A 26,987-nucleotide genomic window follows, 5' to 3' on the forward strand; every position below is an offset into this window, starting at 1 on the left:
GTGGTCAGTCGAGCCACAAACAAAGCATTTACCGAATGCTTTCTGGAATGGTGGCTTGTTCTGGCCTCCTTCCGGTTTGGCACCAGAAGACACACTATTCTGCTGCGGTTCTCCTTGTGGCTTACCCTTCTGGTTTTGTTTGGGGCCCTCTTTGGAATTTGAGTTATTCAAATTCTCTTTTGAGTCTTTTTTAGGCTGTTTCCCCTCATCCTTTTTCTGAGTTGCCCCAGAATCCTTATGAGTAGCCCGGTTGGCAACCCATAAGTCAGCAGCCTTTGCCAGCTTCTGGGAATTCGAATCAGCCAAGTGCTGTCTGAGCTCAGGAGAACAGGCATCATAAATAGACTCCAACATAAAAAGATTCTTCATACCCTCATAAGTGTTCACTTTGTAACCCTTAATCCATTCCTCTAAGTTTTTCAACCCTTCACTCACCCAGGTAGGCCAAGGGGTACCATCATGCTTTTTGAGGGTTCTAAACCTCTTAAGATACTGAGAAGGGGTCTTCCCGAATCTAGCTATCAAAGCTAGTTTCACACTTTCATAATCCGTCTTATCCGCCTCCCCCAACTCCATTACCACATCAGTCGCAACAGGGGGGAGCCTAGAGAACAATCAGGGAAGTAACTCATTCCCGGTGATGTCCTGGAGCCCATGATTGTACTCAAACAGTTTTAACCAATCCAACACATCCAATCTCGGTTCATACATACCCACTAATTCCTTCGGCATCCGGGGTCTTTTGGGACTGGAGCTCCTAGAGGAACCAGAGGAGAGAGAAGCATTTTCCACAGACAACTTTTTCATCTCTAACTCGTGATTAAGTTCTATTTCCCTGAGTCTTAACTCAGCTTGCTTCTGCTCAGCCTGGGCATTCATCCGTCTGAATTTGAGCTCTTGGTTTCGTTCAGATTGAGCCAAGAACCGTTTGCATTCTAATTCGAGCTTCATTTTTTCAAGTTCAAAATAAGCAGGGTTACATGTGGGACCTGGTATGGGCCCCATAGGTACAGCTGGTAAGGCAGGTAGAGGAGCAGGGGAGGCAGTTTTGTTATCCTCTCCTTCCTCTTCAGCCTCTTCATCACTATCATCAGAATTATGATTTAGATCAACACCATCACTGTTATCTACATTTGCTGGAGAAATTGGTTCCTCTGAACCAGTACCCAGACTTTGGTTCGCCAGCAATCTCTCTATTAGTTCTAACTTCTTGCCCCTTACAGAAAGACTCTCTTGCCTACAGAGAACTCGTAAACTCTCAGTATTTTCACCTGACAAGGATTCTTGACTGTAAGCTTCCATAGTAGACATGTTTTTGAAAGTTGCTTTTTAGTGCTAAGCTTTGTGGTTAGTTATCCTAAAGTGTCGAAAAGCACTCTAAACTGTATACTCGATACAAATCCCACCGCTGTACACCAGTGTTAGGCGGAAACCTGTGCAGTTCCCTCTGGGACCACTGCAAAAGATTTAGGACTACAGGTGTTTGGCAGTAAACCCAGTTGGTAGCAGTCTGTACCACACAGATTCACTTGGTAGCTGTAGCTGAGCAGTCAGACTTCCCTCAAGAAAAGTTAGGCAGTATGTGGAGTATACAAAATAGGTCAATTTACACAGTAGAACAAGCAAACACGGAACAAGGCTTCGGTGTAAAGATATAAAGGTATTTATTTATAACGACACATCTATATAAAACACTCTGGCACTAATACGGCAAACAACTTCAATCGCAATTACTATTAGAAAAAGATCAATCCCCCTAACAATAGTTCGACAAGTCTAGGTTCAACGGCATCACTTATTTGCAGACAGAGGTGTATGCTTTTACCTAGATGGCACTCTAGTATTCGTTAGGACGGGAGAGAAAAGGCGGGTTAAGAAATCAACTCGATACCAATACTTGTAAGAACAAAGATGCAAGGCAAGAAGACAAGAGCCACTGTAGATTCCAAAGTTCAGAGGCCAGGCCCACTTGGAGAGAGGCAAGGCGATATGTCCCAAAAAGTATCTTAGTGGAAATGCGTTCGAGTCTTTGTAGCAAATTGTTATCGGCAGATTGGACCAGTTCAGAACAACACGCTAGAGAAGGCTTGGAGGTGACCCTATGGAGAGGCGAGGATTAAGACACCTCACTCTATCCGGCAACAAGGGAAGCCAGGCAGACACAGTACCTTGTTTGTGGAGAGACAGCTCCGGCAGGGGCAGTTGTTCCTGGTGGTGGATGCACGTCCGGTCTTTGCCAAGAGAAGAGATGATCTCGTCGTCGAAGGAAAGTTGAAGATCGTTGCACCACCAGGGAAGAGACCAGCCGCGGAGTGCTCCGTCACAAGGCACCACCTTTTGGTCGCGGTGCAGGGGTAGTGGCTATCCGGTTGCCGATGTGCTCTGCACGGGCAATTCGACCACTGCGTCCTGGTGCGAAGAAAAAGCAAAGGGGACTGGTTGTTCCCACCAGTCAGGGGAAGAGACTCTCCGGCATGGAGATCTCCTCTGCCGTCGGGAAGTGGTGAGTCGGTTCAGCAGGGCTCCACCGGAGGTGTCGTCGTTGCAGGTCGGCTCAGCTTTACCCTCGTCAGATTCTTAGGTCCTGTGGCGACTTCTCAAGATCCAGTCCCAAAAGCCCTGCTTTATGCAGAAAACCCCCATTCATTCAGCCTAGCTGTCACTCAAACACGCTAAGTGGTGAGCGGGGAGGCTCACCACTTGGGCCAATCACACCAGAGTGCGACCGGAGTTGGCAAGGCAACTCGGTCCAGGGTGCCTAAACCCCCTCCCACACCCCTGGGGTAACCCAGACAGAATGGCACCACTTTGGAGGGTCTCTGTACAGAAGCCTGCCAAAAGTGGAACAAAGGGCTCAACCTTTGGTTTAGGAGTCACAGAGACGAACACAGACGCCATTTTAAAGGCCGAGTTCTGGCAGAAAATCCCATCCGATAGACTTATTTAAGATAAGTAGACCGGTGGTATGTTAGAGATTAACGAGAAAAAGTATCAATCTCCAAAAATGGGCCGAATCCCATAGGGTTACATTCGGGGTTGAATATAACAAGTAGTTTCCACTGCCACCAGCCAAAACTCGACGAGGGGGGACGGTACAGTGCCCCCTCGAATAACAGACCCAGGAGTAATCAAATTACCCCTACTAGTACGCCCACAATAGGATGGTTTGTACTAGTTCTGTTAGTAAATTTAGGTCTAGTAAAGCCTATGGTGACTTCACATGCCCGGGGAGACAGTAGTCAGTCCCCGGGTATGGAGTCTATGATGGGGGTCCGCTAGGACGCCCCAGTGCTACGGCACGGAGGGTGCGGTGTAACAAACATAGCAAAACATATGAAACCCTATGGAGTAAAAGACCCCATAGCCCATAGAACACATTGACATTCAAAGGAATTACACACATTCATGTCCAAGAGTGGGAGAAAAAGAGTCTCACTCTTGGCAGGATGAAAAAAAACAAACTCCAGAAATCCAGCAAAGCTGCTGGGGGACTTACTAGGTTAGGAAATTCAGCCTAAACAGAGAATTCTCCCTAACACCGCCCTAGTCCAAGGTTGGTGGGGCGGTAATTCCCCCTTCCCCCATTGCCCTTCCCCATTCCCATTTTTGCCCCATAGGGCATAATGGGAATGGGGAAGGTGCTAATTACGGCACCGCAAATCGCGGTACCGTAATTAGCTCCCTGGTCCCTTTGCGGGTTGGTTTTTAACGCCTGCAAAAAGTAGGCGTTAAAGTCTCCAACCCGCAAAGGGACCTTGTAGTAAGGCGGTAAGGTGCTAATTACGGCACCGCAAATCGCGGTACCGTAATTAGCTCCCTGGTCCCTTTGCGGGTTGGTTTTTAACGCCTGCAAAAAGCAGGCGTTAAAGTCTCCAACCCGCAAAGGGACCTCGTAGTAAGGCGGTAAGGGTTAACGGTCACCGGTACCATTAACGGTGACCGTTAACCCTTACCGCCATCCGTGTAATGAGGCCCATAGATTATCTATTCACGGGCACGGAATCTCTTGGCCAATTCACAGGGATTGAAATCAAGGCACAGACACTATCAGATCATGCACCACTGCTAGCGACATGGCCACTAACCCAAGGAAGGCCCTATTCCAACGTGGCAGCTCAGGGTGGAAGCATTAAAAGGTGGGAGAGTTCCAGGAACATATGCAAGACACGATAGATGATTACTACGAGCACAATGTGGGTAGCGTAGAGAGTAACAGTATAATCTGGGATGCCTTTAACGTAGTGGTAAGGGGAGCAGCAATAGGGAAAACGGGAGGACTAAGGGGACGCGCCCTGGCAGATCTCGGGGAGGTGGAGAGAGAGATAGAAGCGGCTGAATGTAAAGCGGGTATAACTGGGGAAGAGCCTGGGGAACTCACGGGTTGAGACTGAAATGTGTCGCGATCTGGGCGAGATTGGATTATGGGAAATACATACAGCAGCTGCACGTGGAAGGGGATAAACCCGGCAGACTCCTGGCCTGGCTCACCAAGCAGGAGCACAAGAGAGAACCCATTAATGTGATATAGGACGAAGCAGGGGTGGAGGTTACAACCCAAGAAGGTATTAACAAAATATTCCCACAATTCTATGAAGAGTTGTATGCTCCTAACCCAGCGGCAGAGACGGGTGATATAGCCGACGCCCTGGTGGAGATCAGACTCCCAAAACTTGTGGAATAGCAGGTCCAAATACTTCATGATCCCCTCACGGTGGAAGAGCTGGGGACAGCAATTACTGAGCTACCATCTGGCAAAGCCCCGGGACCTGATGGGTACCCGGGCAAGTTGTATAAGGAATTCAAGGGTACCTTAGCATCAAGACTGTTGGACATATGATCAAGAGGCGTTCGAAAAGGGGCAATTGCCTGTTGGAATCGGTCATCATACCCATCCTGAAACCGGGGAAAACAACACTAGACTGCGCCTCCTATAGGCCGATTTCCCTGATTAACCAAGACTCCAAAATCCTTACAGCAGTGCTCGCCCACCGGCTCAAGCAGGTCACACTCACATTAATCCACCCGGACCAAACGGGCTATGTCCCGGGACAGAAACACGACATGGAATCTACGAAGACTCTACCATGTGGTGGACCAAACGAACCAGAGACAGGGCGAAGGGGCTGTAGCGTCTTTAGACGCTGTCAAAGACTTCGACTCTGTGAATTGGGAGTGGCTGCAGAGCATCCTCGCGCACTTTGGGATAGGGGAGGTGTTCCTCAGATGGGTCAAGCTACTTTATAAGAATCCCAGAGCAAGGGTGAGAACTGGGAAGCATATCTCAGAGGCTTGGAGGATCTATAGAGGCACAAAGCAGGGCTGCCCACTGTCACCAATGTTATATATACTGGCCCTTGAACCATTGGCGGCCTTTCTTAGAGCCGAATACAGGGACACTGGGATAGACATAGATGGGGTTATACATCAAATCTTGTTATACACAGATGACATGCTCCTCTTCGTGGGGAACCCACGGCAAAACCTACCATGCCTATTGGAAGCGATAGACTCTTACATCAGAGTTTCAGGAATAGCTGTCAATAAAGATAAGTCCTCACTATTTCCCCTGGCCGACCTAAGAAGGGTCCCCTTGAATCAACTGCCAGACCTGGAACTCACATGGGCACTGCACTCCTTCCGCTATCTGGGGATAAAAGTGCACTGCGATACCCTGGATACACATAACTTCAATACACGAGTGGCCTTAGAGAAGACGCAGAAGTCCATGATCTTCTGGAAGACACTCCCGCTAGGGATGATGGGGAGGGCATCCCTGCTGAAGATAACCGTATTGCCACACATCCTGTACTACTTCACAAACATTTGGCATGTCATACCCAAGGCATTCTTTACACAATTGAAAACAATAGTACGGGAATTCCTGTGAGGGGAGAGAGGAATAGGATTGCGCTGAACACCTTGCAAAGAGACTATGAAGCAGGGGGCATCAGATTGCCGGACTTTGAGCAGTATTACCTTGCTCGACAACTGCAGTTTGTGGTCAGATGGTTGGGGGATGAGAGCTCAGTAGACTCACTACTCTTCCAGCTGGCGCTGAAGCAATATTACCTGAGGGAAATCTTATGGATCGACAAGACCCTGACCAAGGCCCTACCTACCATGTTCAAGCTGGGCCTGACCCTGTGGCACAAAGCATGGAGACTCCGGGGGGCACAGGACAACTACTCCGCACAGATCCCCCTCACGGGATTCGTAGGCCCAGATACAGGTACCCTTGCAATATATAGATCCTGGTGGGAGGCTAAAGGCGTTGCTCAGATAGACCTGAGGAGGGAAGGACAATGGGTGGAATTCCCACAGCTGATGGTGGAGCACGACATACATAGCGGTCAGTACATACTACACAACAGTATAGTACAGAAGATCAAGAAAAGATGGTCTGAACTCCCGGTTGACAAGGACCCATGGGGGATGCTGGACGCATGGTATGATATATCCGAAGGACAACACACGGTCTCTATACTGTACCAGCAGATGCTGTCATCTGAACAATGAGCGAGAGCTGCAAACGGGAAGTGGCCAAAGCAGATGGAGGTTGACTGTCACTGTGAATTTAGTTATCTACCCTAAGATATTTTAATTATAATTGAAGATACAATGTGATAACGTTATTCACAGATACTCCTCAAACCCTGGTGTCTGGTGCAAAGGCAGCAACTCAGTAAATTGTGCAAACTGCTGTCTGAGTGATGAAAACTCTAAAGCACCTGGTATTCATGGGCGGTCTCCCATCAGAGTATTAACCAGTCCATAGAAAACCAAGTTGACCTGGCTGGGATATAAACCTGTGCCCTGCAGATCACCTACAGATCCCAGCAGCAAATGCTTAACCGACTCTGATTCTAAGCCTACCTCTCTGTGGGTTATGTTGGGTAGTCTTACATTATTGGAATGGCAGGTGACGGCTGGCCCTCAAACCTAATGCACCTGACCACGATGTTAGTTGGAGTTCCTTGAGTGGGAGGAGCACCTGCTGAAATTCTTAGCCTGGTTAGGTAGCTCTCTGTGACCGCTAGCTGGTCTGCAAGACCAGGAGCAGGACCAGGAATGGTATTGTCTCCGGGATAGAGCTTCTATTTGATACCCCCATTACCACCTTTTTAAACAAGCATTGGCAATGCTAACAGTTTGGGCTTTTGTGTAGGCATGGGAAAGACACTTGCCAGGAACAGCCGTAGTGGTAGTAACTGGCCATTAGTGGTAGCACATGCACAATAGTGCAAGTACCTAGGCATCTAATAGCAGTGCCTGGCAAATGCTTAAAACCTGTACAGAAGCCAACACTGTTAGCTTTGCCAATGGTTGTTTTTAACAGGAATTCAGTGAAGGACACACAGAGTGCTTATGAATCGAGTAACTGAAGGCTGATCTGGTTAAGAAATTTTTATTACACCAGTAGCACAGTTTACAGCTCCAATTAAGTCATTCACTCTCAGAAGACTGCTTTGAAAAAACACTGGCAGACACTTTGAGTGGAAAGTTTGATGCTAAAGCTTGAATAAAGCGAGCTCAAAGAGTTCCAATGAAGAGGTGTTTTGGGCAGTGAGGGGCAGGAATTGGGTGGAAATATCCACAGGGAAAAGCATGGCTATAGGCAGTCAATGTGTTGCCAAAAGTCCAAACAATACCCACAGGCTGTGTATCCCTCCTCCGATACGCCATTCCTCCCTATCTGTACTCTGATTCAACCGTTTCAGCTAAATAGCCCAAACTAAAAATGAACAGGAACGTATTCCCATTCCTCACCACCTAAAGATCTTTATTTCCATGCTTTTCCACCTAGAGATTTTTCTTTCTATGCCTCTTCACCTAAAGTTCTTAATTTTAAATGCTTCCTCGTCTAGCACTCTTGATTTACATGCCTCTCCATCCAGAGCTCTTGATTTTTATATCTTTCTACACAAACACCTATTTTTCACAGCCCAATACCACAAGCTCTGGATTACCAGGTCTCTTTTACCCAAACTTTTGAATTGTGTATTTCTACATGTTTCCATTTGAGCTCCCAAGGACATTTCACCTCCATCCAATCCATGACTAAGGGGCCCACCTCTCTCCTACCATATCCTTCCACCACCCATTATGTTACAGCCTGCATGACGTAATAATCCCTTTGGCAACTGTTAACCACACATATATCCACTAAACTGTCAACTGTATTGTGTAGCCATCTCTCACATCTAGATGAACTGTACCCTAACTATGCTAGCCACCGGCGAACAACATTGTGAGCATTGGTCTGCATCACATCTAGACAGAATTGTGGATATTGGCCAGTGCCACATTTAGATAGAACTGTGAATGTTGGCCGGTGTCACACTCAGATAGAATTGTGGGTGTTGGCTTGCGTCACATCTGGACAGGATTGTGAATGTTATCTTGCATCGCATCTAGATAGGATTGTGAATATTGGCTTGTGTCACATCTAGACAGGATTGTGAATATTAGCCTAAATAGCAGTGCCACTAACCAACCCACTAAAAATCTCAACCTTCTGCATACACCTCTCAAACGCTAACCAAACACAACCACACCTCCAAAGCAAACCACACCGCACGTACTTCACTACACCGCAATATCAAAACAAATCACACATAGCCTTACACAACAGAACACAAAGGATAGCAACCGAAAAGCACAGCCAAGCTCAGCCAACGGAGTTAACCGAACTGAAGCTGCCAACAGCACATCACTGCTTTATTACCTACTAACTCTCCTCGCCCCTCTTTCATTTTCAGATCTGCCAGGGGGACCACTTCGGTGGTGATAATGCGCATACAAATGACCTTTAACATTAACATGTACTGCTGACCTGCCCAGCAGCGTTCAGAAGAGGGAATGGGGTAGAACTCTAGCAGGCAGACCTGCCCAGCGTGTAACTAGAAAATCTTCACCAATCTTAATATGCCTGTTTTCGTCAACAAAGAGCCCAACAGTACTCAATGACCACATAGATGGATGCACTTTATTATTACATTTCATGAACGTACGGCCATAAACTTACCCTACGAAAAGACAAATTATGCTGCTGCTACAACACTGACCGATAGAAACCAAGCATGACAAAGTTCATCCATCCGCTCGTGGAAGTTTATGTTTTGTTTCTTTAATTCTGGGCCGTCTTGTGAGTTGTGACCACTCCCGCAACTCATCGACTCATTGTACAAGAAACGAAACCGAAACTTCACGTAAGCTAAAGTACACGCAAACTTCCGGGTGGAACGCTATGCGTTGAACATGCACAGATTTTAGAATAAGGCCACTGAACTCCAAAACAGCACCAAACAGGTACCCATTAAAGGGTGGAGATAGGTAACTAAATTAAATATTAAATACTGCTTATCGTCCAGGTCCTCTTCAGTGGTGGAAGGTGTAAAAACATCACAATGATACTTTGGTCTCCCCAGAGTTTGGGTTAGTGTAATAAACTGCGACACCGTGGAGGTATGTGGGTGCTTTATTTTACGCTCCGGAGGCTGGGGAAGTCAGGGAGGGAATCTACAATACGTTCCGTGGTGGAACGAAGAGACAAACGTTCTCCGTTCTGGTGGAACGGAATGCATGGGAACATAGACATAAGTATATATAACATCTCCTTATCTATGGAAACAAAAAAATTTTGGGAAGGAGGGAAGGGGGGGAAACTGGGAGGAAAAATGCAGGGTGGACGGGTGAACAGATGCTGATCAATAATAAACAAAATCATTCTTGAATTCTGGATGATAATGCGGTTCCTTCTCGACAGGCTTCTGGCTGAGGATCCCTCATCGTTGGGACGGTGTTCGCTGTGCCAGCTTGTGCCGACGTGTGAGTCTGCGGAAGTACTGGGTCTGTAGGTATCGGTGGGAGGTCATCAGTCAGGGAGGGAATCTACAATACGTTCCGTGGTGAAACGAAGAGACAAACGTTCTCCGTTCTGGTGGAACGGAATGCATGGGAACATAGACATAAGTATATATAACAGTTAGTTAATTTGGCAGGGCAAAAGCGAATATTATTGTCTTTTTTTTGTTCGAACTCGTGATTGGTCGGATTTGTTTGTCCAAAGGGGGATGCAGACATTTGTCAAAACGTCACAATTCTACACGCATGTGTTTTCCCAGATGTAGGCGTATTAAGTATCCGATTCATTTTCCCATTTTATTCTGAAGGGTTTCTATTTTTCTAAAAAGGACCATTTTTATTTGATCTATAATTTATACCGAGTTTGCTTGGGTGACGGGATATTCCAACCCATCACATCAGTGTTTCTATTTTAAGTTGTTGGCCATATTTTTGGCGGCATGATTGATATATGTTATGTTATGTTAACGGTACTTATATAGCCCACAGTCACCAACGGAATTGGTCCCTGTTGGGGGTGTGTCCTGACCCCCAGCGATCCCCGTAAGCATACATGCCAACCCTCCCGATTTAGGAGGGAAACTCCCAATTTTTCAGTGAAAAATATTGCTATTTTTCACGTTCTTCCGCCTAAAAGAAATCTTTGCCCAATACATTCCATTGGGAACATTGGGAACATCTTTGTTTCCCGATTTTTCAGACGTAATCTCCCGCACAGGTGGGTTGAAATGTTGGCATGTATGCATAAACCCCCCAGCACACAAGGACTCACACCACACACGTCCTTCTGGCTCGGGCTTCCCGGTCGCACTGGCGCGGCCGGGAACGCCCCGTTTATTTATGCTGCACGCACGGCGTGCAACGTCACGCCGCCGTATGTGTGCCCCGTTATCGGGCAGTGCCACACTCCTCCTTTTTCGGGAGGACAACAACAAACATTTAAAGACTAGACACTGCAAACCAACTAACACTGCAACGATAACCACATCTCAGACCCAGTTCCAAAACACCCCTTTATTGACATCCACCCGGGTCCCTTCATTTAACAGTTCTCACCATCAGGATGCTCAGACAAATGTCCCAATACGTAGTCGCTGAGGTGAGCGGGTTTCCCTCGCCCAGCCTTCTGGGGGTACCTCCCGCTCACCTCCGGCACGGGTGATCTGTCCATAGGCATCGTCCGGGCCGGGGACTCAGGCAGGCAGGGTGTCTCTCCTTGGTCCTCAGGAACCACCCTTAAGTCCGGATCAGGGGGCAGGTCAGGTCTCGGATCCCCTAGCTTCTTGAACAAGCTCCCATTGCGGGTTACCGCAGACCTTCCGTCCGAGGCAGTCACCATGGATCCCTTGACTGCAACGACGTACAGCGGCTCGGCTCATACGGAAGGGAGAGCTTTCCATGGGGGTGTCTATTTCGAATGAGGACCTCATCGCCCGACTCCAGCCTCTGCGGGCGAAGTCCTTGCCAGATGTTTTCCTGCTCGATCCTCACTCGCCGGTCTGCCTTGACCTGTTGATTGTCGATTACCCCCGGTTCTTTCTCCCCCACTTCCGGTAACAGCCCTGAGAAAACCGTTTGAATAACGCCTCTGCCGGGGCCACTCCGGTGGAGGCATATGGGGTGGTGCGGTACACCCTCAGGAATTGATAGAGAGCTCTTTGGAGCGATTGCCCCTGGCCCTGGGCGATTCTAAAGGTCTTGTTCATAGTCCTCATCAGCCGTTCGGCTTTGCCGTTTGCCCTTGGCTATAGGGTTGTGATCTTCCTGTGTAGCACCGCGCAGCTCTCCATTAGCTCTGAGAATCGCTCGCTGTGGAACAGCGCCCCGTTGTCCGAGCACAGTGTGTGAGGAAAACCATGGGCTGCAAACACCTTTTCTACGGCCACCACCACATGCTCAAACGCCACCGACTCCACAAATTCCTCTTCCGGGTATCTTGAGTATTCGTCGACCAGCACCAGGAAGTGGGTGCCCATCATGGTGGAGCCAAAGTCCGCATGAACAACTTCCCAGGGTCGCGTCCCCCGAGGCATCGCTTCTATGGCAGGCTCACGCTGCAGGGGAGACGCCGCCTGACACCAGGCGCAGGCCGCCACAAAGTCGTCCACTTTACGTTCCAGTTCCAGGAACCACACTTTCAGTCTTAGGCGGGCCTTAGTCTTGGCGCACCCTGGTATCCCCGGTGGGCAAGGGTGATCACCTCCCTCACCTTGGATTGGGGCACGACAATTTGATCTCCCTCGAGCAGAAGACCGGATGCCGAAAACGAGAGTTCCACTCGGACCTTCCACAGCTGCTCCAGTCCGGTTCTGGCCTCCGGAGTGCGCCCCGCCAGGGCCTCCAGCAACGACTTCCAGGAGCCATGCTGCATGGAGTGCCTCAGGATTTGGAAACACTCATCTTTTGCTGCAGCTGCCTCGAGCTCCTCCAGGGGCATTGCATTCGGCGTGGCCGCCTCCACCTCCACACGTACATGTTCATCGGCTTCCTCCGCACATGTGTCATGGTCTTCCTTCCCAGGCGCACCCGGGTGTCTTGAGAGATAGTCCGCCGCATTGTTCGCCCCCGGCCGATACACCAGGGTGACTCCGTATTCCAGGAGAGCGAGCATCCACCGCTCAATCCTTGCCGGCGGCTTGGATGACGAGCCGGCCAAGATAGGAAGCAATGGCTTGTGGTCCGTCACCACCGTCACCGGGCGTCCGAGGACGTAGAGCCGGAAGTGCCTGCAGCCCCAGATCACCGGCTGCGCCTCACGCTCAATCTGTGAATACCGTTGCTCCGCATCCGACAACGCTTTGCTGGCGTAAGCCACCGGGCAGACACACCCAATCTGCGTCAACATGGCGCCCAGGCCGAACGGGCTGGCATCGACAATGATCTCTGACAGCAATGCTGGATCGAAGAAGGCCATGGTATCCTCTGCTGCCAGGGCACCCCTGAGGTCATCGAATGCCTCGTGTTCATGCGGACGCCAATTCCAGATGGTGTCTTTCCTTGTCAGTGCTCTGAGCGGTTCCGACCTGGATGCAAGATTCTGGATGAACCGTCCACAGTATGTAACCATACCTAGGATGCTCCGCACATCGGACACGGATTCCGGAGGCTGCGCCTTTTTAATGTCCTGGACCTTCTTGGGATCCAGTGATACACCCCCTTCTTTAAATACAAAGCCAAAGAACTCTATCGATGGTCTCAGAAACTCGAATTTCTCCTTGTGGAGGGTGAAGCCCAGGGACTGCAACCTCTCAAACGTTTTCGCCAGCCGCCTCAGATGGTCCACCTCCGTCCTTGCAAACACCAGGATATCATCACTGATATTCAAGACACCCTCGAGATCTGCTAGGGTGCCTCGGATGATATTTTGGAACACTTCTGCCACCGAAGACACACCAAAGCACAGTCTTTTGTAACGGTACAGCCCCCGGTGTGTAGTAAAGGTGGTAATATACCTCGACTCGGGGTGGAGAACAACCTGGTGGTAGCCCGTTCGGAGGTCCAGCTTTGAAAAGAAGCGAGCGCCTTGTACCTCGGCAATGATGTCATCAAACGTCGGGGTAAGGTGCCTCTCCCTCTTGATAGCTTTATTCGGCAGCCTCATGTCGACACAGATTCTGATGGCATCTGGTTGTTTGGGTTTCCAGGCCACTACAATTGGGGACACCCAGGGAGTCGGACCCTCCACCTTCTCAATTATGCCAAGATTGACCAAGTTATCAAGCTCCTTGTCGACATGTTCACAAAGGTGAAAGGGTACCCTGCGATGTTTCAGGGTGATGGGCTGCATAGATTCATCAATATGCACCCTCAATGGGTCACCAGCCATCTGTCCGATCCCATTGAACAGTGCGGCATACTTCTCAAGCAAGTCATTGATGTCCTCCAGATAGACCGAGTATGCAAAGCTGATGATGCCAAGGGCCTCCGCCGCTGCACAGCTCAACAAGGTGTTGGTGCTCACCGGTGTCACGTAGAAGCGTGCAGTGATTTGCGAGCCGTCATGCTCCACCTTCGCCACAAAAGCACCATCCAGTGGTATGGGGTCCAGACCACCGAAAGCGAAGATGCGGGCTTTCGGTGCTACCAACTTAGGAGGCATGTCCATAGCGTCATAGTGTCCCCGGGCCATCACATTGACGGCCGCCCCTGTGTCCATCAGGACCAGGACTGGAGACTGATTGACTTCCACCACGCACCTTGGCTGCCTCCTGTTCTTCCCTTTCAGGATCCCCACGCTAGAGACGAAGAAAATGTTCTCTTCCTCCTCTTCGTCTGCCTCTTCCACTTGGGCGTCCTCTTCACTCTGGTCCACCTGAGCGACATTAGGCGGTCTGCCCTGGCGAAGGAGACTGGACCGGGGACGGGCCTCGTGGCACCATCACAGGCATGGCCGTCTTGCACACCCTCGAGAAGTGATCTGGCAGCCCACACCTTCCGCATGTCCTTCCGGTTGCGGGGCATTCCGTTGGATGGGGCAGGTCGTACCCACACTTTTGGCAGGATCCCCTGCCCTCCCGGCTCTGTTCCGGGGTCTGCCGCCAGGTCTTCTGGTGCCTTTGCCACCACGCCACATCGCACACACCTCCTCGGTCTTGATGGAGCGTGACCCAGCCTCCATTCTAGCTGCCCTCGCCTCAGACACTTCATGGCATCTCCCCAGTTCTAGGATGCGTGGCAGCGTGATTCCGGGCTCCCTTAATACTTGGCGCCTGAGCTTGCTCGAGGAGCACGCCTGGATGAGTATGGTCCTGATCATGTCCTCCGCATCACCCCAGGCACAGGCGAGCGACTGGCGCCTCAGACGCCCATATAATGTGTCCAAAGTCTCGTCCTCTTTCTGTTTGGCGAACAACATCACGAAGCGTTCATAGTCCGCGTTGGCAAGAGGCAGAAAATGGGCTTGAAGCGCGGTTTTCGCCTGACCGGTGGATCCATCCCCCGGTTGAAGCGATTCAAAGATCTCCTGCACTGAGGGCCCTGCCGAGTACAACATGGTTGACAGCCTGCTGTCATCATCAACCACTTGAGCGGCCCGAAAGTACATGTCCAGGCGGTCAACCCACCTCTTCCATCTGGGCCCCAAGCTAGAAGGCGGGCCCGAAACATCATCTCCGGGATGGGCTGCAAGGCCGCATGCAGACGTGCTTGCGCCATGGCAGGAAAGATTGGCTGGGCAACAGGTGCTACCACTGGCTGCACTGGAGGCAATGGGCCTACAGGCCCTGCTTGACCAATTGGAGGTTGCTGCACGGGCTGCACTGGAGGCAGTGGGCCTGGAGGCCCTGCTTGAGCAAGTGGAGGCTTGTGCACCGTCCTGATCTTCAGTATCACTCATGAGTTCGAGCGCACAGGCACCCCCAGCATGGAAAATGGAGGCCGCAACTCAAACTTTGACTCCCCCCCAGGCACAGGAAAGTTCACACTGGGAGCGAAAACAGCAAGAGCACACTGTCCCCTTTCCATGGGCAATCATAAACAGCCCAATCTCAGCCACCAGACCTAATGATTCCAGGAAGCAGAATGAAGAACCACTGCAACACACCTCTGTGATGATGAAGAAGATGAAAAAGCAGTAGTGCCACCAGCCTGATGATGAAGAGGATGAAAAAGGGCCCAGCCTTCAGCTGTTCCAAAAAGTAAGTCAAGAAAGAATTATGGGCTTTGCAGGCCCAGCCATTGTAGCCGCCCTCCTCGCTTGCACTCGACGTAGAAGACCAAAAATTCAGGCATAGGTACACAGACCAACGTGTCTGCTAGCAGTGTGTCCAAAAATTAGGCCTGGATGCCACTCACCACCCAAACCAGAGCTCTGTGAAGTCCATGGCCTGATTATTCAAAATGGCCACCAGCCGCGTGGGTGAAGCACGGCCTACGGCATGAAACGAAATGTCAGCAAGATTTTGTTTCAGGAAGAAAAATTGCATATTCGTCACCGCTGGGCCCAGGCATCATTCCCCACTCGTCGCCACTGTTGGGGGTGTGTCCTGACCCCCAGCGATCCCCATAAGCCCCCAAGCACACAAGGACTCACACCACACACGTCCTTCTGGCTCGGGTTTCCCGGTCGCACTGGCGCGGCCGGCAACGACCCGTTTATTTATGCTGCACGCGGCGGCGTGCAATGCCACATGCCGCCATGTGCGCGCCCCGTCATCGGGCAGCGCCACAGTCCCCAGCCGCTCTGGAGGATCTGTAAATGAGAAGGTGGAATGGGTTAGTAAGGTGAAGAGGGTGTAGGATAGTGGGAGGAGTGGTGTACTGTTGGCAGCTTCAACTCAGTAGACACCGGGTGCTGAGCTTTGGTGCGAGTATTGGATCGGTGTCAGTCCGCGTGTGCTGTTGGTGCGGCTTATGGGTTGTGGCAGTGTGGTGAAGTGCGTGCAGCTGGTTGTTCGAGAGATGGTTGTGTGAGTATGCAGAGAGTTTATATTGGTTAGTGGGTTATGTGACATTTAACATGCACGCATTCACAGTTCTATCTAAGTGTGGCACTTGCTGCCATACACAATTCAGTCTGACTGTGGCACTCACCAACCCCAACTGGAGGGATGGATGGATGGATGGATGGGTAAGCTGACTCCCTGGTAGACGTAGCCGCCTGAAACACCAATCTTTCTGGTGTGAGATGCTTGGTGAGATTCGGGGTCACTGCTGGATGGTCTGTACTTCCTTGCGAAATTGTTATTTACTGCATCCGCAGTTTCTAGGGTCCCCAATTTGCAGAGACTCTTTTCTGCAGTGCCATGTGGAAAGGTAAAATTGGGTCTTTGAGGACCCTGGTCCAAGAGGTCAGTCATATCATCTGGCTCAAAAGATGGAGTAGGCCTACTCCATCCCATAAATTCAATAACCATCCCCATAAGCTTTCTGTAGGACGAGTTAGCATGCTCAGAGGGGTCTGGTTTGCCAAACTGAACTCTGGCGAGTTTTACAGCCCACTAGCTGACTGGAGAATATCGTATAAATATCCTAACTTTGAATTGTCAGATATTAGTTCCTCTAGCACATTAGGGGTGCCAAACTAAAGACAAAAAGGTGATTTGTCAGAGGGTTGAACTTCCTCATATATAGCTGACAGACTTAAAATAGTCTTTAGGTAAAGGCTTGTAAACCTAGTCTTGGACTGTTAATGGCTTCAACAATGTCGAAGTCAATGATGGCTTAGAAATCTGTGCTGTTTTATTATGCATCAACTTAGATTTCGGTGTCGACGGCTCCAACATGACGGGGGTCTGCGAAAACTGAAGTTTGATGCCTTGTGCTTCTTCTACAGAACCCTAGATGGACTAGGTTCTCGACTCAAAGCTCTTGACCATTTTTCGTCGGCTCGAGAACTTTCTCGATGTAATTCTGGTTTTAAGCTTGGTTTTGAAGATGTAGTCTTCGACTTCCCCTTGACCTTATGCGGAGCAACTGGGGCTGGCTCTTTTCATTCGAGGGGGTCGAGGCCACATTCTCGAAGATTCGCATCATCTCACTACGAAATGCGTCCCATTTAGCAGGGGAATCAGATTTCGTAGGACACCCGATTACCTCCGTCGAGGAATCATGGAGGTTGAAGGTGATCTATTCTGCCTCTTCTTGGCCTTCTTAGAAGACGAAGAATGGCGCGATTGACTTCTCGATCGGGACCTTTTGACTTTTAGCAGAAAGAATCCCTAGACTCTCGAAGGTGACTTCGACGATAACCTCCCCCCAGACAGTTTACCTTTACGCTCCCCGTGAGCCTTCTCAGTCATCGCCCGACAGTCAGCGGTATGGTGCCCGGAGCCCAGACAGCACAGACATATGCGGTGGGGGTCGGTGATCGACATTTGACCTGCAGTCCTGGCCCTTTTTAAAACCCGACTTGTGCATCGATGGTGTTGAAGACATTTTCCAACGGAAATCTTTCACTGAAGCGCGCTGTAATTCACTCGAAGCGTTAGCTCAGAAAAACAGAACTGAAACCAATGGGCGCTGCGTGCGCTACCCACACTGATGGCGTCGACCGTCAGAGGCCCTCGAGGGACATCGACAATACTGCACACAGCGCCCTCTGCCGAACAAATTTGTTGAAGAATCTGAAACTGGAGAGATAGGGTGAGGAATAGAATACGTGGCAGGACAATGACAGATGCATAGAGAAAAGAGAGAGGAAAGGAGTGCCAAAAAAGTTGACTATGTGAGGGTCATGGCAAGTTTCCATGGTATCAGGTAATAATGTCCCCATACATGATGTCCCCATACATAATGTTACTAGGAAAAGCCATTGGCAACATTATATATGGTGACATTATGTATGGGGACGGGTTGCAGGGATGTCCCCAGCTCCCCTTGTAATATAAAATGAAAATTCGGGGTTTGCGTGGGTGTCCCCCGCATGTTCAATGTAATAATGTCTCTGCAAAAAACGGCGACATTTTGTCAGGAATCATTTTTGCTGGGACATTATTACATGGAACCATTTCAATGCTGAGGCAGGAATACGATGCATACTAAATCTGATTTATTGCTCTATTTTTTGGATATAATCCAATAGGGGCTTTTTAATTCTATTTTTCCCAATCAGGGATACTGTACCATGTCACGTGCCCGTGTCACTTTCAAAGCTGAGGTCGCACAGTTATCCATCTTTTGACCGCAGCTCAGCCTATCTGTGCTTGCTGGTTCCCTTTGCTTTTCATAATCTCTCCACACATTTGTGTGAACAATGTATTTTATTTATTTTATTCATTTATAAAGCGTGCAGCAGCCCTGGAGCATTGTAGCCATGTTACAGGAATCTTAGGCATAAGATCCATGGCAAATACAGAAATCGTAGGCATATGATACAAGACATAAGCATGCAGTTAACGTTGGCATGAGATAGTACACAATACATATTGGTCTTATTTGAACAGCCATGTTTTGAGTGCTTTTCAGAAGGCTCCATGGGAGGATTCAGCTATGAGCAATGGGGGCAGTGTATTCCAATGTTTGGCCGCTATAAAAGGGAAGCTAGCTCCACCTGCTTTGGTGCGTGTGTTTTGAACAGTACTCTTTCTCTAATGGGTAGCCAGTGGACTTCTCTTCTTGCTGTCGTGATGTGTTCCCTTTTAGGGATGCTGCGCTGCACAGTGTGCATTATTTTGGATGACTTGGAATTTTTGGAGGTTTTTAGAGGAGGTGCTAGTGAATAGGGCATTGCAGTTATCTGGCCTAGAGCATATGACAGCTCCATCTGTGGTGAGGTAACTTGTTGTGGAGAGGAACGGTTTTGCTGCGTTCAATAGTTTGGTGGAGTATTCCGCAGATGAGACGATGGCACTGACTTGTCGGGACATAGAGATGGTGGCGTCTAGGTATACTTCTAGAGTCTTAACAGCGGGAGAGACCGGGATGTGTATGTTCTCGATCAGGAATGTGGAGTATTGGTTGGTGAGTTTTTTTAGTGTCGCCGGAGGCCCTATTACCAGGATTTCGGTCTTGTCCCCGTTGAGGCATAGGCCGTTTGCCGCCATTCAGGTCTGGTTGATGGAGTAGGCTGTGTTCAGTGCCTTGGAGTTTTCTTCATAGATACCTGTTAGGGGAGGAGGATTGGGTGTCAACTGCATATTTGGTACAGGTTGTACAGCTGAAGTCCAGGATATTAAAGAGTTGTCTGGTGAAGATGTTGTATAATGTGGGAGAGATGCAGGAGTCCTGTGGGACTCCGCATAGAATTAAAGCGGAGGGGAGTGCTCGCGTTTTCAGCAAACACTCTCATGTTTCTACCCTCTAGGAATGAGGCGATCAGGGTTATTGCCTCATGCGAGAAGTGGGCTGATGTGGTAAGGTGGTGGCAGAGTATTTTATGGTCCACTAGGTCGAAGGCGGCAGATAAGTCGAGAAGGAGGTGCAGGGTAGGTTTGCCATTGTCCCAGATTTCGTCCATCTGATTTTTTAGATCTAGTCGCGCTGATTCTTTGCCATGGCCGGGTCGAAATCCTGATTGGCATTGGCCTAGTATGTGGTTTTCTTCTAAGAAGTGTTGAATCTAAAGGTATGCTGATCTGTCCAGGATGTTTAGGAGAAAAGGGACTGTCATGATGGGACTGTAGTTGTTGGGGGCTCAGGGGTCTAGTGTCCTGAATGGAAGATTCCGCTAATTCCCGTTCCTCCCCACTCTCCTCACCTGATTCAAAATCCTCCAGTTGCAGTTGTCGGTGAGATAGATAATCCTTCTCCTTTTTATGTAGAATGTATCTGTCTCGAGAGGAAGCCACAGTGAACGCTAAAGTATAGCAAACCTGGGGCCCCCTTCCCGAGTCCAGACAAAGCGAAGGGAAAAAGCCAATTAATGCAGAAAAAACCCTTCAAGGAGTGTGGCGGCTGGAGGGGATCCGGAGCCAGCAGTGGTAATGGCGTTCTTGTGGCAGGTAGCTGCTGAAAACAGGTGAAGACGGAGCTCCAACGTAGAGAAGAACCCGGAGTGGAAGGAAGGCACTGGAGAACCAGCCAACAGTAAACTAAGGCCGCAGATAGAAAGTGCAGCCGAAGGTAAGGCAGAAAGGGCGGAATGGACGCGGAGGACGGCAGTCCGAGAGAGAGAAACAAAACAAGAAGGTAGGGAGAGGAGGTAAGGAAGTAGAGAGGCGGAAAGGCAGCCCAAGACAGGCGGACCGAAGGTAGAGAGAAGAGACCGAAGCGGTCGAGGCTGGAAAACTAGCGTGTTAACCCAAAGAAAGCGAGCTAGCGCAATGAAGTGGGGTTGCAACGCGGCGATCGCTGGGAGAGAAGGAAAGAAATACTCGCCAGCGGCGCCATGTTGAAAAACCACTAGACCGCAGGGTGCGTAACAGAAAATCACGTAGCGGAACCTCCGCTCGTCCTACCAGCGCGTAACCGCCAACGCGGATACAAACGCCAAACAGGACGGCGAGTGACAGTATGCCCCCTCCTAGAGCGCAGGACCCCCGGCTTAAAGGGGAAACGGGCATGAAATTGAGTCAACAACCGAGGGGCATGAATGTTGGAAGCTGGTTCCCACGAGTCCTCCGACCTAGGGTAACCCTTCCAGGACACCAAATACTCCAACCGACCACGGTAGTGGCGGGAGTCGCGTAAAGTAGATACTTCATATTCCATGGAGGAATCCACCTGAGGAAAGGGCTGATCGGGAACAGCTCTCTGGTGGACGTCCGGAATGAAAGGTTTGAGAAGAGAGGCATGGAAGACAGGATGAACGCGGTGGAGGTAAGAGGGTAGTTTAAGTCGAAAGGAAACAGGATTTATTTTGGAAAGTATGGGAAAAGGACCCAAAAAGCGAGGAGAGAGTTTGGAAGGGTGAACCCATCGCGGCAAGAACCTGGTGGACAACCAGACCTTGTCCCCTTCCTTCCATTCAGGGCAAGGCCTACGATGTTTGTCCGCTTGGGTTTTGTTGTATTGACGACTCTTTTCCAAACATCTTTTGGCAGTGACGTGTGCATCAGAAATAGACTGCAGTACCTCTTCAGCCGTCGGGGAATTGGTGGGCGACGGAATGTAGGGAAGAAGAGATCTTGGGTGTACTCCATAGGTGCAAAAGAAAGGAGAGAGTCCAATGGCTGTATGAAATGAGTTATTGTAAGTAAACTCTGCCGTAGGGAGCAAAGATACCCAATTGTCCTGAAGACGATTGCTGTAGCACCTAAGGTACTGTTCCAATGTGGCGTTAAGACGCTCAGTTTGACCGTTGGTCTGAGGGTGGAACCCAGACGACAGAGCACGTTCCATACCAAGACGAGAACAAAGAGCCTTCCAAAACTTAGAAATGAATTGGCTGCCACGATCCGAGATGATTTTGTCAGGAAGACCATGGAGACGGAAGATATCCTGGGCGAAAACCTCAGCCATCTCGGTAGCGGTGGGAAGACCAGGCAATGGGGAAAAGTGAGCCAATTTAGACATGGTGTCAACTGTAACCATAATACATGAGCAGGAGTTGGAAACAGGAAGTTCTACAATGAAATCCGTAGAAAGCAAGCCCCAAGGGCGAGAGGGTACCTCAGGTTGGGTGAGAAGACCCAAGGGTTTGCCAGTGATGGACTTCGTCATGGCACAAACCGGACAACTGAGTATGTAATCCTCTACATCCTTTTTGAGTTCCGGCCAAAAAAAAGAACGAGCGATAGATTCTGTAGTATTAAGCTTCCCACGATGACCTGCAGTGAGTGAATCATGACACCAGTTTATGATCTTCAGACGTAGTGGACCGGAAGGTATGTATAAGCGGTGGTGGAGGAATAGCAGACCCTCCTTCTTGCTGTAGGATCTCTCTCCTCTGAGTAGTGGAACAGTCCCTTCCGAAGCAACACCAGCACGAACCTCTTCCAAAAAGGTTTTAGCAACTGTTAAGATCCTATTCCTGTGGAACATCGGCTCTGGGGTATGTCTTTTTTCTTCGCCTATGGGACCCTTCCGAGAGAGAGCATCCGCTAGAGTATTGTTTGAACCAGGCAAGTAGGTAATTTGCAGATCGTATTGAGCAAAGAAATATGCCCAGCGAGCCTGCCTGGAGTTGACACATTCCATATTCTGAAGGACTCTGAGATTCTTATGGTCCGTTCTGATGATAACGGTCTGCCTTGCTCCCATCAATAGATGTCGCCAGGTCTCACAAGCTTGTTTTATAGCCAGCAATTCTTTTTCCAGTACGGAGTAGTTGAGTTGGCTGGGAGTCAACGTCTTGGATAGGTAGCAAATGGGGTGCTCTCGTCCCTCGAAAACTTGTAGCAGCACCGCTCCAATGGCCATGGCCGAGGCATCAGTTTCGACGAGGAACTGTCTATTCTGGTCGGGATGGCGCAAAATGGGAGCAGTACAAAAGAGGTTCTTGAGATTGTGAAAGCTCTGTTCTGCTTCCGAAGTCCAGCTAAAGGGATTGTTGGTCTTCTTGAGTAAAGAAGTAATAGGGAGAACAACTTCAGAAAAGTTTGAGATGAATGAGCGATAGAAATTAGAGAGCCCTAGAAACCTTTGGACCTCCTTGATCGAAGTAGGAGAAGGCCAGTCCAGAATAGCTGATACTTTGCTGGGATCCATGGCGATACCTCTTTCAGAAAGGTGATACCCTAAATAGGGCACTGAGGTAGCCGCAAAAATACACTTCTCTGGTTTGACAAGAAGTTGGTTGTCTTTAAGTCTTCCCAGAACACTTTGTACATGATTTTTGTGATCCTCTAGAGTGCCGGAAAATATCAGAATGTCGTCCAGGTATATGATCAGGGAGACAGACAATAAGTCTGAAAACATCCGATCCATAAACCGTTGAAAAACAGCAGGAGCATTAACCAAACCAAAAGGCATGACGCGGTACTCAAATAAGCCAAAAGGAGTGCGAAAAGCGGTCTTCCATTCGTCTCCTTTGGCGATGCGTAACAGATGACAAGCATTTCTGAGGTCTAATTTAGTGAACCAACGTGCACCTTGAACAGCTTCGATGATCTCATGAATTAAAGGCATAGGATACCGATCCCGGATGGTAACTTTGTTGAGACCCCGGTAATCGATACAAGGACGCAAGTCAGTAGAGTCCCTCTTTTTAACAAAGAACAAAGAAAGCTCCGGCAGGAGATTTGGAAGATTGAATGAGCCCATTCTGAACATTGGCATCAAGATAATCTCTTAGAACCTTTCTTTCTGCTTGAGTTAAAGAGAACATCCTACAGAAGGGAACCAATGCATTTGGTTCTAAGTCTATGGTACAATCTTCTGGTCTATGGGGAGGTAAAGTCGCTGGTCTTTTCTCGATAAACACCTCCAAGTATGGGGAACAGTACAGAGGTAGAGCATGAACCCCAGACAGCTGTGCGGTAGACCCCGTAACAACCTGAGGAAGACCGTCGTCAGAAAAACAGTTGAGTTTGCAATAAGAGGAACAAAACTGTAGTTGGTTATCCGCCCAATTGACATGGGGATTATGCTTCCTGAGCCATGTGATGCCAAGAATAACCGGAAAATGGGCAGCTCGAATAATGTCGAACCGGATAGTCTCGGTATGTTGAAATATGGTCACCGATAGATCTTCAGTGGTGTGAGTTATGGGTCCTGAAGAAAGAGGAGAACCATCGACCCCTTCAACTTTTTGATCTTCTTTACGAGGTAAGGTGCGAAGACCCATTCTTTTTGTCCAGATGACGTCGACAAAATTTCCGGCGGCCCCGCAGTCCAGAAGTGCAAGGCACTCAACCGCTCTGCCGTTGAACTTGATAGTAACGGGTAGAACCATAAGCCTGGAATCCTCGGGGATGTAAGGAGCCGAAATTGAGAGAGAAACATAGGGACTGGTGAATGAGTCCGAAGCCCCTCGGAACCAGGTCCCTACTGGCGCCGAGGGAAACCGTTTCCCTGACGTTTCTGAGGAAGAACAGAACATTCCTTCAGGAGATGTTGATCCGATCCACAATAGGCACATAGACCCTTTTCCTTCCTTCTTCTTCTTTCTGCAGTGGAAAGAGGTCCTCTTGTAGATCCAATCTGCATGGGTTCATCTGAGGTATGGGAAGGAGAGGAGGAGATAGAGGATGGGGCGGAATCGGAAAAATGAACAGTAGTTCGTTGTTTACGGCGTTCTGACCGTCGCTCCTGCAGTCTATATTCAATCTGTAAGGCTGCGGAAAGTAAATCAGAAAAAGAAGGTTGTCTGGAAGATCTGGCGAGTTCGTCTTTGATTTCTTCCTTGAGGCCTCGCCGGAATATGGCAAATTGTGCCTGTTCAGACCACCCAGCACCCGAAGCCAATCTCTTGAATTCTGAAATGTACGATAGAACATCCGATGACCCTTGACGGATATCCAGCAGGTCTTCGCAGGCAGTGTAAGTCAGTTCGGGTCTCTCAAAGGTTTGCTTCAACAGGGTCTGAAAACCCGCAAAATCATGTAGGATGGGATTAGATCCGGTAACCAGTGGAGTAACCCATGCCAGGGCATTGCCGGTCATGTTAGATATCATGAACCCGATCTTAGTCTGGTCGGTAGCAAAAAGCCGGGGCCTGAAAGTGAAATATACTAAACAGGCCTCCAAAAATTCTTTTACTTTTTTAGGGGTTCCATCGAACTTCCCAGCCGAAAGAGCCATAACAGGGAGTTCTGGGGATTGAGGTTCACGGGCAGTAATCATCTGTTTCAAGACCACATTCTCTGCCTTCACATTTTGTAACTCTTGGGATAATCCCTGGATAGCCTTCCATAGTTCTTGCATTTGATCTTCTGCCGACATTTCTTCTGGTTGGCGTTGCAATCTGTCCTGAATGGAAGATTCCGCTAATTCCCGTTCCTCCCCACTCTCCTCACCTGATTCAAAATCCTCCAGTTGCAGTTGTCGGTGAGATAGATAATCCTTCTCCTTTTTATGTAGAATGTATCTGTCTCGAGAGGAAGCCACAGTGAACGCTAAAGTATAGCAAACCTGGGGCCCCCTTCCCGAGTCCAGACAAAGCGAAGGGAAAAAGCCAATTAATGCAGAAAAAACCCTTCAAGGAGTGTGGCGGCTGGAGGGGATCCGGAGCCAGCAGTGGTAATGGCGTTCTTGTGGCAGGTAGCTGCTGAAAACAGGTGAAGACGGAGCTCCAACGTAGAGAAGAACCCGGAGTGGAAGGAAGGCACTGGAGAACCAGCCAACAGTAAACTAAGGCCGCAGATAGAAAGTGCAGCCGAAGGTAAGGCAGAAAGGGCGGAATGGACGCGGAGGACGGCAGTCCGAGAGAGAGAAACAAAACAAGAAGGTAGGGAGAGGAGGTAAGGAAGTAGAGAGGCGGAAAGGCAGCCCAAGACAGGCGGACCGAAGGTAGAGAGAAGAGACCGAAGCGGTCGAGGCTGGAAAACTAGCGTGTTAACCCAAAGAAAGCGAGCTAGCGCAATGAAGTGGGGTTGCAACGCGGCGATCGCTGGGAGAGAAGGAAAGAAATACTCGCCAGCGGCGCCATGTTGAAAAACCACTAGACCGCAGGGTGCGTAACAGAAAATCACGTAGCGGAACCTCCGCTCGTCCTACCAGCGCGTAACCGCCAACGCGGATACAAACGCCAAACAGGACGGCGAGTGACATCTAGAGAGGGTTTCTGTAGGAGTGGGCGTACCCAGGCTTCTTTGAGACATGATGGGACCAGTCCAGAGGTGAAGGAGGTGTTGATGAAAGCCGTAAGGAAGGGGCCTAGGATGTCTGCACATTCCTTAATGATTGTGGCAGGGCATACATACATCGCCTTTGCATTTCAAGGGTTTGAGATTTATTTAGAATGGAGTGCACTTCTAATTATGAGATATCCTTGAAGGAGAACAGAGGTATGTTTGAGGAGGATGTGTTTGAGGCAGGGGCTGCTGTTGTGAGGTGGGGTGAACCCAGTCTATTTTGGTTAGTGCATGTTTTGTTATTTAGCAAGTCTATTTTGCTCCTCGTGGCGGTTTGAATGTTGGTGCACTATGTTTCGTCTTTGATGATAGATTGAGGTGCGAGGACTGAGGTCTCAAGTTTCCTGAAAGCAGAGAAAATGTCCCTCATGTCTGATCTGGCATTTGTGATCCTAGTATTGAAATAAGTGGATAAATGGATTTGGCCGACATGATTGCCTGTTTGTTGACTCTAGATGCTTTGGCAAATGACCTTTTAGCAGAGTCAGTGTTTTTTTTTAAATCCAATCGGACTGGGCTGTCCGCTTTTTGTTTCATAGTTCGAGTAGCTCAGGGGTGTACCAAGGGTTGGCGTGCCTGATGGGTTTCGCTTTCCTTGCAATAAGGGGGGCAATGGTATTGATAGCCTGCTTCAGTGTGGTGTTGTATAGGACTGCAAGTGGTTTTAATGCTAGGATGTCTAGGAAGGGGATGAGGTAGTCTTTTGTCAGCTTTCTTGAGCTGCATGCTAGTGCTGGTGGAAGTGGGTAGCGGGCTTGTGTATTTTGGGATGAGGGATGGAGAAGTGGATGGTATGGTGGTCTTACCATGGGCATGGGGAGTTGGATGTGATGGATGATTGACAGTTGAGGTCCACTATCCAGCCCAGAGTACAGCCTTTGTTATGTATGGGGCTAGTGATGTGATGTGTGAATCCTATGGTGTCTAGAGGTGCGGCGAGGGGTTTGGCTTGCAGGTCTTCAAGGTCATTGAGGCCTAGGTTCAGGTCGCCTAATAGGATGATTTTGGAGG

The 26,987-nt window shown here is 49.3% G+C and overlaps 1 protein-coding gene across 2 annotated transcripts in view; it reads right to left on the reverse strand.

Moving 5' to 3' along the window:
• LOC138566489 (three prime repair exonuclease 2-like) overlaps positions 1 to 9,174 on the reverse strand; it is a 176,633-nt gene extending 167,459 nt beyond the window's left edge. For both annotated transcript variants that reach the window (XM_069643857.1, XM_069643855.1), the window contains exon 1: positions 9,026 to 9,174. The gene's annotated coding sequence lies outside the window, so the exon portion shown is untranslated. The remainder of the gene's footprint in view (positions 1 to 9,025) is intronic.
• Positions 9,175 to 26,987: the final 17,813 nt, after the last annotated feature.

This window comes from Ambystoma mexicanum, chromosome 2p, assembly GCF_040938575.1.
Source record: "Ambystoma mexicanum isolate Mex_15411 chromosome 2p, UKY_AmexF1_1, whole genome shotgun sequence".
Taxonomy (NCBI): Eukaryota; Metazoa; Chordata; class Amphibia; order Caudata; family Ambystomatidae; genus Ambystoma; species Ambystoma mexicanum.